General features: G+C 42.9%; 1 protein-coding gene across 11 annotated transcripts in view; it reads right to left on the bottom strand.

Moving 5' to 3' along the window:
* Positions 1–14,951, bottom strand: part of TJAP1 (tight junction associated protein 1) — a 45,081-nt gene extending 30,130 nt beyond the window's left edge. For 3 of the 11 annotated variants that reach the window (XM_088666569.1, XM_088666562.1, XM_088666568.1), the window contains exons 1-2: positions 14,638–14,945; positions 14,255–14,359 (exon numbers count right to left, since the gene is read on the bottom strand). The gene's annotated coding sequence lies outside the window, so the exon portion shown is untranslated. Of the gene's footprint in view, positions 1–9,304; positions 9,429–10,920; positions 11,053–12,859; positions 12,955–14,254; positions 14,395–14,637 lie in introns of those variants that run through there. The other 8 variants (XM_088666566.1, XM_088666561.1, XM_088666560.1 and 5 more) reach the window with 7 other exon arrangements.
* Between the last annotated feature and the right edge of the window lie 3,206 nt (positions 14,952–18,157).

Below are 18,157 nucleotides of genomic sequence, written 5' to 3'. Positions count from 1 at the left end.
AGAGCCACCTGCCACAACAGGAAGCCTCAGAAATCAAGGCAAAGGTCTCAGATGCCTGGTAAACATGGAGAGGACCCTGCTCTTAAAAGCCAGCCCACACAGGGAGGAGCTACACCCTATGCACCCACAAAGTCTCCAGAGGCAGAAGCGTTCTCTAATCCTGCTTCTCCTTAGCAACAATGAATTCTGAGAATCCAACCTATTCAACTTCTCCAGACTGAGAAGCTCTGATTCTGTTTCAGCTATGGGGCACCTTGGCTATGTTATGGCTTAGTGTTAATTGCCCACTTGCAAAGCAGAATACAGCACAACTTTTCTCTCCCTACAGTGCTGTTGTGAAGACAAGCGAAGGCAATTCCACTCCACTTATGCGCCAACATGAGTGATGTTGCGCAGTAATAGTGGACAATATGAACAGGTAACCTTATGTCTCCATCAAAATCAAACGGTTGCCAGTTTTTGTCAAGTACAAGCAGCTGTCCGTGGTGTGCAGTATGTAGGACTAATATGAATGGATTGTGCTAATAATATACAATTAAAGGACATTACTGAAATAGGAGACGGTTTACCTCAAAAAGAGCTGTTGCCAGCTTCCCAGACAAGCCTAGATCAAGCTGAGGGGCACTGCCTTCCCTCTTAATTGTCTCACACAAATGTTCTGCTTTCAAGTTTGCTTTTGGAAACTGACAGTGTGAATCACATTCTCTCTCCAGGAACACTGAACTTAAATCCAGGACTGCCTTGAGATGGTCCAAGACAATTTCTGCCCCACTCCCCTTACAGGTAGAAGCTTGTTAGAACCCCAGACCAAGTGTTATTGCAAGGCAAAGACAAACAGCTCACGCCTTGTTTGTTCCATTTTCTAGCACAATCGGTTTTCTTTTGCTTTTTTAGCAAATGCTCTTCAACAATCCAGGGGTGGTTTGGTTTCATGCGAACGATCAAGGAGCACAGGGAGCACCTGGAAAGTTGTGGAAGGTATGCTACCATGGTTTTAATTAAAAGTGAGGCGGGGGGGGGGGAACGGCCTACAAAAATGAAAATGGGCAGGAAAGGCGCCAAGAACATAGAGAGGCAATACGAAGTAAAGACCGATGAGACAGCAGGGTGTGCCACACTTGCACTGAGAGCTAGAGAAATGCAACAAAAAATACCATTCTCTTCCAAGATACTGAAATACATTCCCTCATTTCCAAGCACATGCCCATGAAGAAAAGCCCCTTTTGGCTCCACCGAAAGAAAGGGGGGGGAGCCCTTTTACCAGCCACCCACCCCCTCTCCAACTGCTCCCAGCTTCCACGAGTCTCCCAGCTTTCAGATAAGCAGGAAAACAGCAGGCAGGCAAAGGAGGTGTCTCTGCGCTTACCCAGCTCCCGCCCACGTTTATCCTTTGTATGTTTTACACTACAGCATCTCAGGGCAAAGCCCTCATCCTGCCACTGGTGGGCGGGCAGAGCAGGGGAAAGGGGCCCTTTATAATTGTAGTGTTGCAATCTGCCAGCCTGGCCAGGCAGCCTGTTCCTGCCTGCATATATTAAATACCTTATAACTGATTACACCCCCATGGGGCATGATTAGCAGTCTTCAGAGAACAAAGTCTACTTTCATAGGAATAGGAAGAGACACGTACGGTGAAGTTACTATATACAGCTGGGCAAAGAGAATACGACAAGGAGAATTAAACTCTTATTTACATGTCCATCATCTCTCCCTTGCCCAATCCCTCCCCTCAACACGCACACCCCAAAATTATTCCCAGTACCTCCAAAACATTTCCATGTGAAAAGTAGCCAGCAAAAAACTGAGAACTATCATGACCGACAATGAATTATCCTCAGTTTAAAAGTCAGTGAGTGTAGATGCACACAGGTGCTGTGGACAACATGCAATCCCTTGAAATAAGCATATCCAAGGTTCATTGGTCAACATGAGGTTAACTCCTTTAAGGCAGAAAGCTATCACTCTACAACTGGATTTTTTACTGGGGTGGGGGTGAGGGGTGGAAAGAAAATTACTTCCAGCAGCAGCAGCAAACACCCAGCAGGAGGAGAGAGAGGGTTAGAAATCTCTCTCACATACTGTACACACAGTGGAGGGTAAACACACACAAAAACACACCATGCTTTATATGTAGGATGAATTCTACACAAACAAAGTAAGAAGCTTGATTTACTTATTTGGGGAAAGGCACTGTAAGACATAGCTCGTGAGATCCTGTTATATTTCAGTACATATTGCTTTACTAAAGTTACTAGCCCTCATGGTTGTTTAGGTGGGACTTTGAATTTATGCCTATCAATCATTTTGTTATATTTGCATACCACTCTCCAGTTGTTTGGCTTAAGTTAACCATGGCTTAGCATAACATGGGAACCAGGCCATAATTGGGCTTTTTCTTTCCTCCCTATCAATGTTCTTTTGGCTCAGAAAATAAATATAATACGAACATCAATATGTTCATTACTCAACTAAGCTAACCGAAGACACATGGCAACAGATAAAACTACAAGATTTTAATATGCTTGTTCCCAAGCATAGCTTAAATATAGGTAAATAAAATACTGTTTTACTTACCAAACAGCATGGGAAGTCCATCTCTGATAGGCTGAATTATTAATGTTTCCTAAGGTTAATACTTGGGCACAAGTAGCAAAATTGTGGAATTACATCCAGCGTTAAGTGAAAAGAGAATGAATAAAAAATCAGATAGCTCTGCAAAACAGTGCTTTAGAAGACCATGTACAAGTCACAGACTTGTACATCCTCTCCTTGCCTCTTGTATGCAGTGTCTATCTCTGCTTCCCATTTAGCACTAACAATCATGTATTGTGATGTCTGAATTGGCAATCTCTGGTTAGAATTTGCCCTCCAAACTGGAATCTGAAACCATAGTTTGAAGTAGGTTTCTAATTCTGATTTAGAGAGAAAGCACAAAGCTCAATTTGCTGATTCAGGCAACAAAGCAAACTATGGTTCACGTTCAAACAAGGAATGGAAAAGGAAGTAACTAATACACACCTAATTTCTGATCCTCCAAATAATCATTTGAATTGACACAGGGTGTTTTTAATAAACAAATAATACATTCTGCAAAGTACCCCAAACTCTGCAACATGGTTTCCAAAAAAATGGCTAGCTTTTTGTTTTTGTTTGTGCATGTGTGTATTTATGGATCATTTTTATTCTGTTTCTGTAACCAACAATATAGTGGCCTCTTGCCCACTTACTCAACTGCAGAATGAAAAAAGACAGAATATTAAGGAGGTTCCATATGATCTCACCCAACATTTTATCCCACAGAAACTATGGAGCTATTCTAATATCAGACTGGCATCCATAGTGCAAGTCAGAGCTGTTCCAAACAAGATGCTTTTCCTACTCATAAATGCCTTCTAAGATGGTCTGAAAACATCTGCTAGTGCAGAACACTGTTGCTAGGGTGTTGTCTGGAGCATCTATGGAGGATTATGCTAGTGGTGTGGCCTGCATTGGCTCCCTATAAATTTCTGGCTCCAATTTAAGGTGTCAACGCTGAGAAACAAAGTCCTAAATAAGCCCAGAATCAAAATATCTGTTTCCATTTATAAGCTGACCTGAGATCAGCAGAAGAGGCTTTCTTCCTTGTTTCAGTGGGGATAAAACACTGTATAGTGACAGGGGATGGGGTGCCACTACAGAGAAGACCCTAACTAAGGAATTCCCTGACACAGAGATGCAGTTAGCCTCTACACTGAGGGGTGCTGGTGCCAAGTAAAACACACTTGTTTACCCAGGCTTCTGTTGGCACTGATTAGACTCTGCAAAGTTTGGGAATTAGAGGAGTATTGTGTCTGCTGCTGAATTTTTATCTGTAGTTGCTGCTACTCTTTGTCCTGAAGTCTATCATTTATATTTTAGGGGATTCATTTGAGTAAAGGGCAGTTAAGAAGAAGAAGAAGAAGAAGAAGAAGAAGAAGAAGAAGAAGAAGAAGAAGAAGAAGAAGAAGAAGAAGAAGAAGAAGAAGAAGAAGAAGAAGAATTATACCCCGCCCATCCTGTCTTCCACTGCCTCCTGCAGTTTGGTCAAACTCATGTTTGTAGCGTCGAGAATACTGTCCAACCATCTCATCCTCTGTCGTCCCCTTCTCCTAGTGCCCTCAATCTTACCCTGATGTTGGGAAAGATTGAGGGCACTAGGAGAAGGGGACGAGATGGTTGGACAGTGTTCTCGAAGCTACGAACATGAGTTTGACCAAACTGCGGGAGGCAGTGCAAGACAGGAGTGCCTGGCGTGCTATGGTCCATGGGGTCACGAAGAGTCGGACACGACTAAACGACTAAACAACAACAACACCCCGCCCATCTGGCTGGGTTTCCCCAGCCACTCTGTACAGGTCATGAAAACTGTACAGGTCATGAAAAAAGAGAACTGGACAGAAGGAAGATCTAAGAGTTACACAGTAATACCTTTAGGATATTGGGCACAAAGTCTCCTTCCCAATAACAGGAAAGGGTGGCCACTCTGTATGAGCACAAAGCAATCTCAATGAAACATCCCTACTGCCAAGCTACTCTCTTCCTCAGCCTGTTAACATTTACCTGCACATTTGCTATGCTACAGAAAAAAAGCTTGATGGCATACTGGTTACATTTAGTGGCTAATCTCCCCATGATGCAGGGCAACCATCGATCAGGCATTCCAGCTCTGTTCATAAGCAAGAAGTATGTCAGCACATAGCTACTCTAACAGCCCAGATCACCATTACTCACTGCCCTCTACTACGAAAATCCCCACCCTCATTCCCTGAACTAATAGCCTTTTGGTGCAGAGAAACACTCCTGCTATTTCACTCCCCCCATTACCAGCATTGACAACCAGGGCAGTAGGCCCTAATTTAGCTCAGCAGAGGCCCTCTACAAACTGCTAATCCCAGTGTGCAGCTGTTTCTCAAATGCACTGGCACGAGCAAACCGTAAACGATTTATGGCGCGTGGCAGGAAGACGGCTGGCTCCTTGCATGGGCGGAGTTTCGGTATAAGATCGTGTTTGGACTAATGTTTATATTACAGGCTGTCAATCCAATACTAAATACTACATGGCAATACATTCTCCACACCCAGCCAGGGCGCTGACTACGCTAAATCCTATCAGAGCTATTTCTGAAGCTACAAGTTGGGAGCTGGAAGGTTTGATCCTTGTAAATATACCCTTTAGAAGTTTTAGAATCTTACAAAGAACTTGGCTTACTTTCTGCAGCACAACTGCACTTTCAGGAGTTCCCAGTTGGCATGAGACCACTGCTTATTCATAGGTAGCCTCACGATGCACACACATCATTAAATGCCCATCCCAATCTTAATAGTCAATTATTCAGCTGATCTAGAGAGAACACAGAAGTAACTCTTCCCTTGAAGACTTTCTACAAACACAGCTTGTGGTGCTTATTCCCAGCCTTCCACACAGGGGGGGGGGGAAATGCTGGGTTTGGAATGGAGAACAATGCAGGAACTTACATTGGGACACAATCCTCCTCTCCTCAGGTGAGAGAGAAGGGAAGTTTCCTTTCAGCTTCCCACAAAAGAGCAGAAAGGAGAGGAGTTTACTAAACTCCCTCTTCATATACAGTACTTCATATACAGGTAACTGTGAAATGACCCCCATTTGCCACCAAGAATATACTCTTCTTGAAGAATAGTCTTTTTCTCCAGTGAAACGGAAGGGGTATCGGATCATTTCCTGTTAGGATTCTCGGTGAATTAGGCCCCTCCACAGAAGTGAAGAGTCTCTTAGAACAGGGATCTGACCATAACAAGGAAATGGTGGTAAGATCCCACAACTTCAAATCAACCTCCTCCCGCCCCAGAGACACACCTAAGCAGGAGAATCTAAATTTCTCACGGCTGGAATTTTATATTGCAATAGATACACATTCCAACACAAGACTGAAAACTGTTCAATATCAATACAAGGAAAATGTGTAGAAATTCTACAGCTGCCACCATACACTAGCCAAAGTAAAAAATACTGTATACCTATTTAAAAACAAATGCTAAATGCCTTAACAGTACAAACTGTGTTCTAGTTTTATAGTGGATATTTTTAAAAGATGTGTTTCTGGATCAAGGTACTTGAGTTTTTTCAACAACTTGTTGTTTCTAAAGATTGCAGTTACCAACTCTTTACAAACAAATATATAATTACAAAGAAATCCAAATTTTGTTGTTGTCGGCATCCGTCTGTCTTGAGACAATGGACTATGCCTCCAGAGGTAAAGTTAAATCATTGGAGAATCACAGCAGCTGCTGTGGCTACAGAGACTGGTAACTTGTAACTGCTGCCTCCCATGTTGGTTTTGCTGCATAAGCAGCCCCAAAGTGACCTCTCTCTGAGCCACAAGCCATGGCAGCGTGTACAGAGGTCCTGGGTTGCCCGGATGAAAAGAACCCCCTCGCAGCCTCACTGATGTGGTCCAAAGGAAAGCAGAGCAATACGTTTAGCACCAGTTTGGCTGCAAGAGTTGCCAAGGTGCCATCCAACACTTAGGAGCTCCACTCCGGATTTGTATAGGGTTTACTCCTTAGCCTTTTTTCCTCCCAAAGATGTCCTGCAAGGCAGCAGGTAAATATGTAATTCTCTGTGTGAACTCTTTTGACCTTTTAAGAAACAGGCTGCTATCTTGAATAATCATGAACAGACCGGTTTAAAATTATGTGCCCTTTAGTTGCAACAACTTAAAAATCCATGTCCTGGAAATCATTGCGATCACCACGTTTGAAGGCATATTAATGAAAAAGTATTACATGCTTTCATTAGAAGGATGAAGGCTGCAAGCCTAACCGTGTCTACTTAAAAGGTAAAAAGAAAGAAATGAGGAAATAGAGACAAAAACAATAGTGTGATATGAATGCAATTTTAAACCAGTGCTTAAAAGAAGCCCTCTCAAATTACCAAGTGCCACTGAGTACTTCCTGCCTTTTCCTTGAAAGAATTTGATTTCAAGCTGATAGCATTTATTTATAAAGAACAGTGGACTTGCAGAGAAAATTAAGATTCAGGGGAGGGAACTATATCACAAAAAATATAATTAAAAAAAAAACATAATTCAGGTTCAAGAACAGCCAAAATTAAGGCACAACTACTGTGTGAACTAGGGATGTAAAACATATAGATTGGTTAAATTAAAGGACATGGGGGTGGGGGGAGTAGTTTCTTCTACAAGGCTGTGCTCATTTGAACATTTAAAACAAGCCCAGTGAAAATATATGTTTGATCTAATCCTTTTGAGAAACAAAAGCACATTAAAGAAAGCTTAGAACTGAAACATTAAAACACGCAAGCCAGAACTCCCAATGGCAATTCCTGCAGCAGGTGTCGTGTCTGTGAATCCAACTTTATAGCTTGGCTATGATAAAGCAGCCTCAGGCATAAGATGTTGACCTTGCTGGAAGCAAAAGTCTGACTCTGTTGATCCCAGGGCATTGAAACAATCATTAACACTGCATTAAGTTACCATCCCAGTTAATCAAATCAAAGCTCAACCTGGTGCTGAAGTGAACCAGTCCCAGGTCATGTCCCAAGGCAAATGGCTGCTTCTCTCTTCAACCTCTTCAAAGTAGCTAAGCTAAACCGAGATGTTTATTTTTTGATCCCCAGACAGATTTATATACTATACAGACTAAAGGCTTAACTCTGCTCTTGCATGCACATAATTCCTAACGAAGTTTCGCAAGAACTATGCATGGAAGCTTCAAATAATCTAAAATCCTTTTCCAGCTCCAAAATCCCTCTTCTTTTGGCTATACCGCAGTTCTGATTTAAGTTGAACCACTAAGTCCTCGACCCTGAAAAAAAATTACTAATATTTATCCACTATTTCCCAGGCCTAAATTAAAAGCACTGTGGGGAAGGGGGCTCTGAGGTAAACTCTGTTTTACAAGAGCTATATACCCCCCAAACTTAAGCCACTGAAAATGAATTGTGGCAACAACATATACAGTATACAATTATAGACTCTGCCCAATACTTATAATCTACAACAGTATCATAAGCATAAGCACTTTGTTTACTCTTTCTGGCCAATTTTACCAAATTTCATTTTCCCTGCATTTCGGGATATGTTGATTACTCTACTTCCATGCAAAAACAATTTTAAGCAAACGATTTGAAAAGGCAGTACAGGAAGCAAGGCAAGCACACACTACTGACTTTAGGGAACTTGCCGAAAACGGTGTGCAAATTGAGATGCACAGCTTAGCATATCATTCCATATAATATTCAAGTAGGTATACTGTGTGAGAATTGGGCGGGTGACCCAACAGGACTTAGGTAAGGGCAGGTGATTCCTCCATACCTGGGGAAACTTGGGATACAAAGGCAAACTATTGTTAAAACGTCCTGAAGACCAAAGGCTGACTGTTTAACACATGCTTCCCTCGTACGACAATGGAGACCTGACAATGGAGGGTCCTCAGTTACCAGATGGCTTCTATTGAAGAGAATCAGCCAACAGACCAGTTCCACCTTTCACCAGAAGTCTACATGTGGGAGGGTGCTTGTCCCAATAACTCAGCTCTCTAATAATAATAATAATAATAATAATAATAATAATAATAATAATAATAATAATTTATTTATACCCCGCCCATCTGGCCGGGTTTCCCCAGCCACTCTGGGGGGCTTCCAACAGAAGTATTAAAATACAATAATTTATTAAACATTAAAAGCTTCCCTAAACAGGGCTGCCTTCAGATGTCCTCTAAAAGTCTGGTAGTTGTTTTTCTCTTTGACATCTGGTGGGAGGGTGTTCCACAGGGTGGGTGCCACTACCGAGAAGGCCCTCTGCCTGGTTCCCTGTAACTTGGCTTCTCACAGCGAGGGAACCGCCAGAAGGCCCTCGGCACTGGACCTCAGTGTCCAGGCAGAACAATGGAGGTGGAGATGCTCCTTCAGGTATACTGGACCGAGGCTATTTAAGGCTTTAAAGGTCAGCACTCATGTGGACTTCACTTGCCTACCTCATAGTTCAAGGAACTGTAGTGGATGCAGGCCAACCCCTTCCCTGAGAAAGACACCAATGGATTTCCTGCACAGGCAGGAAACGACGTGATGCTTTTCCAACAAGTCTTGCACAGGGGGTAAAAGCAGGAAAATGGCTAGAGTGGGGAAGAAAGGATCCCACTCTGAATCCCTCCAAGAGATCCTTTGAACTGAGAGGGGGCTGATCTTTCTTACATTAAATGGAAATCAGAAGACTCGACACTTAATACGCTTTCTCCAGCAGGCTTTAGAAAACCCATATTAAGAACGTAAAACAGTCCTGCTTACCGGAGTTCCTCCTTTATTAGCTTCTGAATCAATCAGCAGCTCTTCCAACCAGGGACAGCCAAAGAGGCAATCCTGAATTATGAGCAGGTCTTCGGTGCATAATGGGTCAAAGACATCAGTATGACTAGGATGAAGGAGGCATGAGATCAAGCTAGAATAGTCTTATAACCTCCTTTCCACAAGGCAACACAGTTTCCAGTATCATTCTGACTAAAGTTCACTATGGGCCTGCGACGTGGAGGGACCAAATTCCACATACTTTTACTCTCCTAGCAGTGACTAAGATAAAGTGTGTTCAGCGTTCCTGAAGATCAGACACAACTATATCCAAGCCTGGCAGGAGTCTTTAGTGCAAACACAACACTTACGGCTAGGCAACAGGTATACCCTTAGTTGTGCAACTTTGTGACACATTGATTAGCATTGTGTTTACATGCAGAGTTTACTTTGAGCACTAAATAGGCAATTAGCCAAAATTCATATACAGTGGAACCTCGACATACGAACAACTCGACAACCGAATTTTTCGACTTACGAGTGGGGCAAATGGCCACACGCTTACGAATTTCTCGATAGCTGAACGGAAACCGCGGCGGTTTTAGATAGGGTTTTTTTGACTTATGAATTTTTCCGTTTCCAATGTATTCCTATGGGAAATTGCGTTTCCAATGGCACTTTTTGACTTATGAATTTTTTGACCTATGAAGGTGCCTTCGGAACGGATTAAATTCGTAAGTCGAGGCACCACTGTAAAATGGATATGGCATACAAAATTTCTAGATAAAAAAATGGACTTGAAAATAAAGGTTGCTGTGTATTCTTCTTTGTCACTTCCTCATAGCTCTCAATAACTATTTTAATAAGGTATTTTGAGAAAGTCTTCCTTACAGTGATTACTTAAAGAAGGAATGGGCTCTGTGGCCAGATCCTGGATCAAGCCTACCAGGCCAAATCTGGCAGGGCTCCCCACCTGTCAATCACAATATCAGGTGACTGGGTGCTTTGAAGTCCCAAAGTCAGACATCAAAGATTCATATACAGTCAATCCATCATATACAGTCAATCCATTTCAACTCTACTGCTGAGCCGCTGGTGGGTGGTAAGAGCCAGTGGCTGCTTTCCCTTGCCAGTGCACAATTAGGAGCGTACTTTAAGGCTCTCAATTGTGCACAGGCAGCCACATCACTACCTGCCCCACACCTGATGGCACATATAATATTATTTGGACAAGATTTGGGGGAAATAGTCTTGCAGACCAAATTTGAACTCCTGTGAGACCAAGTTTGATCCAGGGGCTGGAGGTTCCCCACTCCTGATTTGCAAAGTATCAGCTGAAGCCAGTGCTCCCCCCAAATAAATGTTTAGGGGTACTCTCATTTTCCTAATCATATTGAAATTCTGCCCCTCAATGAGGCCGTAATTAGGGGTATGCGTACCCCTGCGTGCCCCCAGAAAAGCACTGACTGAAGCTATCTAGGAATTACCCATATGGATTAAACTTCTTTCATATGAATTTCCTTGCTGAAGCAAACCAACATCAGCCAAATCTAGCATTCTATAGTAACTAGCCAGTGCTCTGCAAGCTCATAAGTTAGACATGATGGCCACAAATATACCTTTCAGATGTTCTTGCCAGAGAAGAGCAAGAGGGTTATTAGCAGGAGAGGGACCAGTTTCTCTCTTCCGTGCCTATTCACATAGCCTTTGACTGCCACATTATCCATCCCGATCAGTTTATACTCTCCCCTAAGTGGGAAAAGTATAACAGATTTTGCTGATCACTGATAGAGAACATGCTTTGCGAATTGCAGGCAGGCAGTCTTAAGTTCAATCCCTGGCATTTAAAGGTATGGCTGGAAAACACCCTGTGTAATCCTGGAGAGGCAATGCCACTCACTGTAGTCAATAATGAGCTAGGCAGACCAATTATCTGACTCTGCATAAAGCAGCCTCCCATATTCCTTTCATCCCACATCTTCTACTCCCTGGAAGAGAAGCACATGCTAGTATCAGAACACCCTTAGAGATTTGTTTTGTTGAGGATAGTCAGTCCGGGGAACACTCTGAGTCCCAGAGCCCCGGGATGTTCCAATCAGCTCTAAGGAGTTTGTTGAGTTTTTCTCAGTGGAGTAAACCAGTTGGTATGTTTGCTGTGAAGAGGCTTAGCCAGGAGGATGCACAGCCCAGTGTGCATGCCCGGAATGGCATAAAGAAAGTTCTTAGGTATCTGGGAGATACTAAGGAGTTGTGTTTTAGGCAGCCAGTTATGAGTACAGCACAGGACACGTGCTGGTCTGGCAGCAACTGGGCCAAGTTGCAGGACAGGGAGTCAGCAACTGAGATAGGTGTGAAGTATGATGATGCTCTGATGGAACGCTATTCCAAGCGTCAAAGCTTGATAACTCTTTTCTCTGCGGAGACTGAGTATGACGCTCTGTCAGGAGTCTGTGGAGCGATTCAGGTTTGCCAATGTTTGGTCCAGAAGGTCAACGGGGAGTGTTGCCAACCCATCACGGTTTGGGAGGACAACCGGCTCTGTTTGATGCTTACTGAGACTGGTTACGTTATAACCAGTGCCAAACGTGCTGACATTCGTTTTCGGAACGTTTGTCAAGGCGTCCACGCAGGATTGGCAAAACTGAGGAATTGCCTGAGCCAGGGGAACCTGGCAGTTGGGTTCACCAAATCTTTGGGTTTCCGGAGACGTGATGGATTCTGCAAAGGTTTGTGTCTTGCGTAAGGAAGTCTTTACGCTACCCCTGCGATGCAGGACAAGAGGGGGTGTGAGCTGAGGGGTTATAGCTCAGCAGTCGTCCTGTATCACGAGGGGCTTGTGACGTGTCATGTAAACAGGAAGCAGGAAGTACCTGTTGCTATTGTGTATCTGAAATATATGACACTGTCTGTAAGCAATCTGTCTGTTGCTATGCTGTTCGTCGGAGCTGCAGCATCATGGAGTTAAATAATCCTGGGTGAAGCTATCTTAAATTTGAATAAATCTTATTTGTTTTAATGAACAAGGGAGTGAAAGTGATTTATTTCACGAGCACTGAAAGCTGGAAAGTTTCCGCTGCTACAAGCTGCGATTGAACTGTTATCTAAACTTCAGAAGGACGTTTAGAAACAAGGCTTGATTTTCGTGATGGAAGCGTGCAAGGCAAGGAGTTTTTTGCTACGCTGCTACAACTCTGCTAAAAATGCAGGACACTCAAGAAATGCATAGGCAGCCCCTAATGCAACACATAACCTCTTTTGTTTCATTCAAGAAATCTGTTCCAAGCAATGTGGTCTTCATAGTATCCCTAGCTTAGGGAAATTTCTTTGTACTACAAATCCAGTGTCCTCCAAGTGCTGAGTGACTTTCTGTATCATTCAGTAAAAGGCACTTGTGACGTTCACAGCATGGTTACTTAGGTCTCCTGGGTATACTTTCATGAGGCATTGTAAGATAGGCTTGTTTGTGTCCACTGAGGGTTTATTTGGGTGACGGATCATAGAGGTTCTGCAATTAGCAGGCTTGCTGGCAGGGGAGGGGGAAAGAGGAAGAACACTAACCTTGGAATGTACTGCTTTTTATATCCCAGTGCTAGAATGTCTCCTGTCCTCAAGGAAAGGCAATTCAGTGCTTACATTCAACTTCCTTTTCTTCTCAAGGCAAGGAAGGCCTCTAGGTCAAGCCTTCTCTGGTACAACTCCATCCCATGGCTTAGTTTATCTCTATCTCCTGTATAGTGATGAGGAATGGATACTAATACTAATCCCCTCTAACGTACTTTCCCTCACATTATTCTTGAATTTGGTTTGTTTAGGATATTTTCTCATAGCTGAATTGTAAGCGGAAGTGTCACTTTTGTCCTCTTCAAAATGAAGCAGTTGGCAGAGGAGATCTTTCCATTCTAGCATTAAGAACAGTAGATACTAACCTATGGTCCTCTAGATTTTGTTGGCCTCCATCTCCCATTAGACATAGCTACAATGACCAGGGATTACGTGAGTCATTGGTGTTCACCAATGGTACCTGGATGCCAGGGGTATAACAGCTTCTTGATAAAGATTAGTTGGGTAGTTTCCCATCCTTTTGGTGAAAACAAGCAAATTACATTATTTATACAGGTGATCCTTTTAACTCCTCTCTCAGATCTTGGTAGACTGTGTCCATTTTGCTTGCCAGCCTTGTGGTTCTGTTATACTGCAATCAATTTATTTTTTGGAAAACAAAGAGATTTCAGCTAAATTTGTGTGTACTTGGACAACACTAATCCATTTCAGAAACCAAATCCATTTCTACTGTATCCACAAAGTATGCATATTTAATTTAATCCTGTTTATATGACAAGAAAAACCACAAACTCTTATTTATGAGCCCTGCTGGTCCAACTGGCAGACAAAGCTGTGTCAGCACAGATGATACAGTCTAAAGCCACAAATTTCCTCCTTTGTTACTTCACTTAATTCTGTATCCACAACAAATGCAATTCTGCAAGACAGATGTGCAGTGCTGAGAGTCACAAACAACTACGGAGAAGCCTCTCACTTGCTCCAGCTTCTCTCAGGTCATAGCCATTCAATACTTTGTCCATTCACTCTTGCCTATCACTGAAATGTCAAATAATATCATCTTTCCCTTTTATTTCACATATCTTACTACCTTCCTTAGCTAGGCTTCTTGTTCACAATAGATCACTTATGCCAGCATCCATGAGACTACACACTGTCACCTGTTTCTTGTAACCCATCTTGAGACTCATTAGATTTAAAGGCTGGATATAAATCTTCAAAACAAATAACCATAAATAACAATAAATAACCTAGATTCTAGAATAACTCTCCATCTGGCTGTACTTACTGAAGATTTCCAATTCCTATAAGTACGGCAGAAACAAGTTTTATCAACAGAAATAATGGGAATAAAGATGAAGTTAAATCACACTATGTGAATTTCACTCTCACCTGCTCCAGCAGCTCCTTTTAGTACTATGTACTAATCTCCACTGTTTTCATCCTTTGTCTCTCAGGCAGGCGATTTCTCCTCCAGCAGTAAGTTTCAGTTCCCCTCTGTTGTGCACACAGTGCGGGTAAGAATCACTGCCCCAAGAGTAGATCTAAATCAATTCTTAAATCCGCACCTATTAATATCCATTCTCAATTCCCCCAACTCCTGCTCCAAATATTGTCCCGCAAAAGCCAGCCCCACGTGGCTCTCTCATATCAAACTTTCAGCCCCAAGAGAACCCACCGCTCCATTTCACCCCCAGACCTAGCCGGCTTGCCCACTCCCTGCAACTCAGCCGCGATCCCGACGGAGGACGCAGGTCTGCCCCGCCCGCCGGTACCTGCTGCTGCTGCCTACGGACGACCTCGCATCAGCCCGGGGCCAAGAGGCGGCTGGCGACCTGGCCCCAATCACAGGAGCCTCTTGGTCCCGCCGAGGGGCTCCGGATCCAAGCAACAGGCTCCCCGCTTCGGATCCGCGCCTCCACCTACCGGGGCCCAACCCCGCGCTCCGGCTTCCCTGGGGGAACCCCCGTAACTTTGAGGCCGGTTCCGAGCCGGTTGGAAAGCGCCCTTTGCCCGCCGAAAAACTTTGCCCCCCGCCCCTCTCAGCCGGGACCCGCGCGCTCGGCTCAGGCCGCCATTTTGCCGCGGGGCATGCCGGGTAATCCGGCGGAATCCCCACGTACCGGCGCGCTTGCATCATCGCCAAACCGAGAGCGAAGGAGCGGGTGGGATGATATTATTGAGAGAGAGCGCCGGGCGTCGGGAGGGTTACCATGACAGCGGGGAAAGTGGAGGATGGGGAAAGCTAGGCGCCGACCTTAGGAAATAAAACACGAAGAGGAAGAGGAAGAGGAAGAGGAAGAGGAAGAGGAAGAGGAAGAGGAAGAGGAAGAGGAGGAAGAAGAAGAAGAAGAAGAAGAAGAAGAAGAAGAAGAAGAAGAAGAAGAAGAAGAAGAAGAAGAAGAAGAAGAAGAAGAAGAAGAAGAAGAAGAAGAAGAAGAAGAAGAAGAAGAAGAAGAAGAAGAAGAAGAAGAAGAAGAAGAAGAAGAAGTTTTTGCTATGGGTGGAATCGGGCGGGGCGAGTCTTGAGGCAAATTATAGACTTGTCAACACATTTAAATGATTTTTTGTGTTTTACTTGAGGTGGTGATATAGTCAATAATAAATGCTTTTTTATTTATGGTGTCTCTACATGTCACGCATTACTTCTGCAGCGCAATATTTAATAAGCTAGTTAAGTCTAAATGAATTCGGTACAACTCCTTCGGTGAGAGTGCTTAAGGGTGCAATCCTGCTTACCTCGTGTTAAGTCCTATTGAAATCAATGGTGCTTGCTTCGTATTAGAAGGCGTAGGATTGCACTGTAAGGCCACAGCGTTAGGCTGCAATCCTCTGCACGCTTGGGAATCATACTGAAGTGTGCTTACTGTACTTGGAAGTGGTGTGGGACATACGTCCAAGTAAATAGCTGGATCAGGTTGTTGAATTTGCAGCGCACTTTAATTTATTTATTCATTTATTTAAACAGTTATATGCTGCCCTTAAACAAAACATGACCAAGGCATATACAACATTACAATTGTAATTTAATTATTATTTATAATTTTACAATTATAATACCCTGTTTCTCATATTTTAAGGCATCCCCATAAAATAAGCCATAGCAGGATTTTTAAGCATTCGAGGAATATAAGCCATACCCCGAAAATAAGACATAGTGATAGGAGCAGCAGCAATGCCGGCCGCGGCAGGAGGAGGAGGAAAAAAATAAGACATCCCTTGAAAATAAGCCATAGTGTGTTTTTTTGAGGAAAAAATAAATATAAGACGTGTCTTATAATATGAGAAACACGGTATATAATATATAATGAAGGGACACGGGTGGCGCTGTGGTCTAAACCACTGAGCCTAGGACTTGCCGATCAGAAGGTGGGCAGTTCAAATCCCCGCAACAGGGTGAGCTCCCGTTGTTCGGTCCCAGCTCCTGCCCACCTAGCAGTTTGAAAGCACGTTAAAGTGCAAGTAGATAAATAGGTACCGCTCCGGCAGGAAGGTAAATGGCGCCCTTCCTCCCCCCATTCACCTCCGCCGGCTTCCACCCTCGCTTCCCCGACGCGCTGTCCGGCTGGGAGCGGCGGTTGGAGGAGGCAGAGGGGGGGAGTGCGCGTGTGTGTGCGTCCAGTCTCTGCGTCCAGTCCCTGTGTCCAGTCCCTGTGTCCGTGGGGCACATGCGCAGTAGCGCAAACCCAGGGATACAGGGACTGGACGCAGAGACACAGGGACTTTATTACACAGGATTATAATATATAAATATAATACAATTATAATTTAAAACACACTAAACTCAACAATAATATAAAAATTAGATAACTGCTCAATCTAAGGATCAATAAAATCTGGTATTAAAATATCAGGGAATGTCAAAATACCAGAGTAAACCAATGAACTATCAATACTGGCTAGCTAACCTATTTCTTTCCTGCAACTGGGGATAACATTTCATGCTATTGATCAAGAAGACTGTAGTCCACAGTATATCCTGCCACAATACACAGGTTAGTCTTTTGAAATGCAATAATAAACTTCTGCCTGCATCGTTTCCGATCAAGTAATTTTTGTCTACAGCCTGAAAAGTTTTCTGAAGAAGGGTCTCTGAACAATTGCCCTGGGGGAAGATTGCCAAACCAGGACCAGATCTTTCATAATCACATCTCAGGAGCATCCTTCAGGAGAACCCACATGAATGTAATTCTGACAGAATAAAGTAATTCAGGGAGTTGTTTCAAATGACACTAAAATCACCTGCAATAACAAACTGAGCAATACTGCAATCTGACTTGGAAATTATGTGTGCCTATTCAGTCCTATGCATACCTATTCAGAAGTAAGTATAATTGAGTTCAATAGGACAGACTCATAGGTAAGATTGCCAACGGAGTCCTGTTAAGTACAACACCCATTCAGCAAATTAGCCTGTTGAGGTCTATGAATCACTTGCAACAAAGGCTGAAATTCCAAGCATAGGCTTCTCATCAGAGTACTAAATTTCTAGGGCTTCTGCCGTAAACTCCTGGAAACTCCCTGCTTTCTCTCCAAAATCCTGAAGTGACCTCTAAGCATGCATTTTGCTAATACTCATCTTACTGCTCAACTGTTCTTACTGTGAAGGGTGTCTGCATTGGACAAAGAATTGTACATTTTACCATATGTGGTGGGATTACAAGATTATTTTTTTAAAAGGGAAATGATATACAAGGAATTGAAAAAAATGTTTAAAAATTGGACACTTATGTATGCTACAACAGCAGCAATATTAATAGCACAAAATTGGAAGACTGGAGAAGTACCATCAAAAGAACAATGGCAAGAAAAGCTGATGAACTATGCAGAGTTAGCAAAGTTAACGGATAAACTGCGTTAAAAGGACAATAGTGACTTTGAAAAGGAATGGGAACCTTTTACAACTTATTTGCAGAAACAACAAAAAACATGGACTCGTTGGCAGGATTTAAATAAACATTTACAACTTTATTTACAGAGAACAATAAATATAACAGGTGACAACATAATATTATGTATAAACAGCAGAATGTAACATTTGCTGTAATAAACCAGAAATGGAAGTTGGGGGTAGGTAGGTAGGTAGGTAGATAGATGATAGATAGATAGATAGATAGATAGATAGATAGATAGATAGATAGATAGATATTGAAGTACAGTATATGGCAGGACCTTGCAAGCAATGGTGAAAGGTAATAAATAATTAAGAAAGGGAAAACAAAAGGGGGAAAGTACTGTATATTTTATAATGAGAAGAAGAGGAGTTAATAATAATAATAATAATAATAATAATAA

This window comes from Zootoca vivipara, chromosome 3, assembly GCF_965207765.1.
Source record: "Zootoca vivipara chromosome 3, rZooViv2.hap1.1, whole genome shotgun sequence".
Lineage (NCBI taxonomy): Eukaryota > Metazoa > Chordata > Lepidosauria > Squamata > Lacertidae > Zootoca > Zootoca vivipara.
The sequence above is the reverse complement of the archived record's forward strand: the minus strand, read 5'-3'. Positions and strand labels throughout refer to the sequence as shown.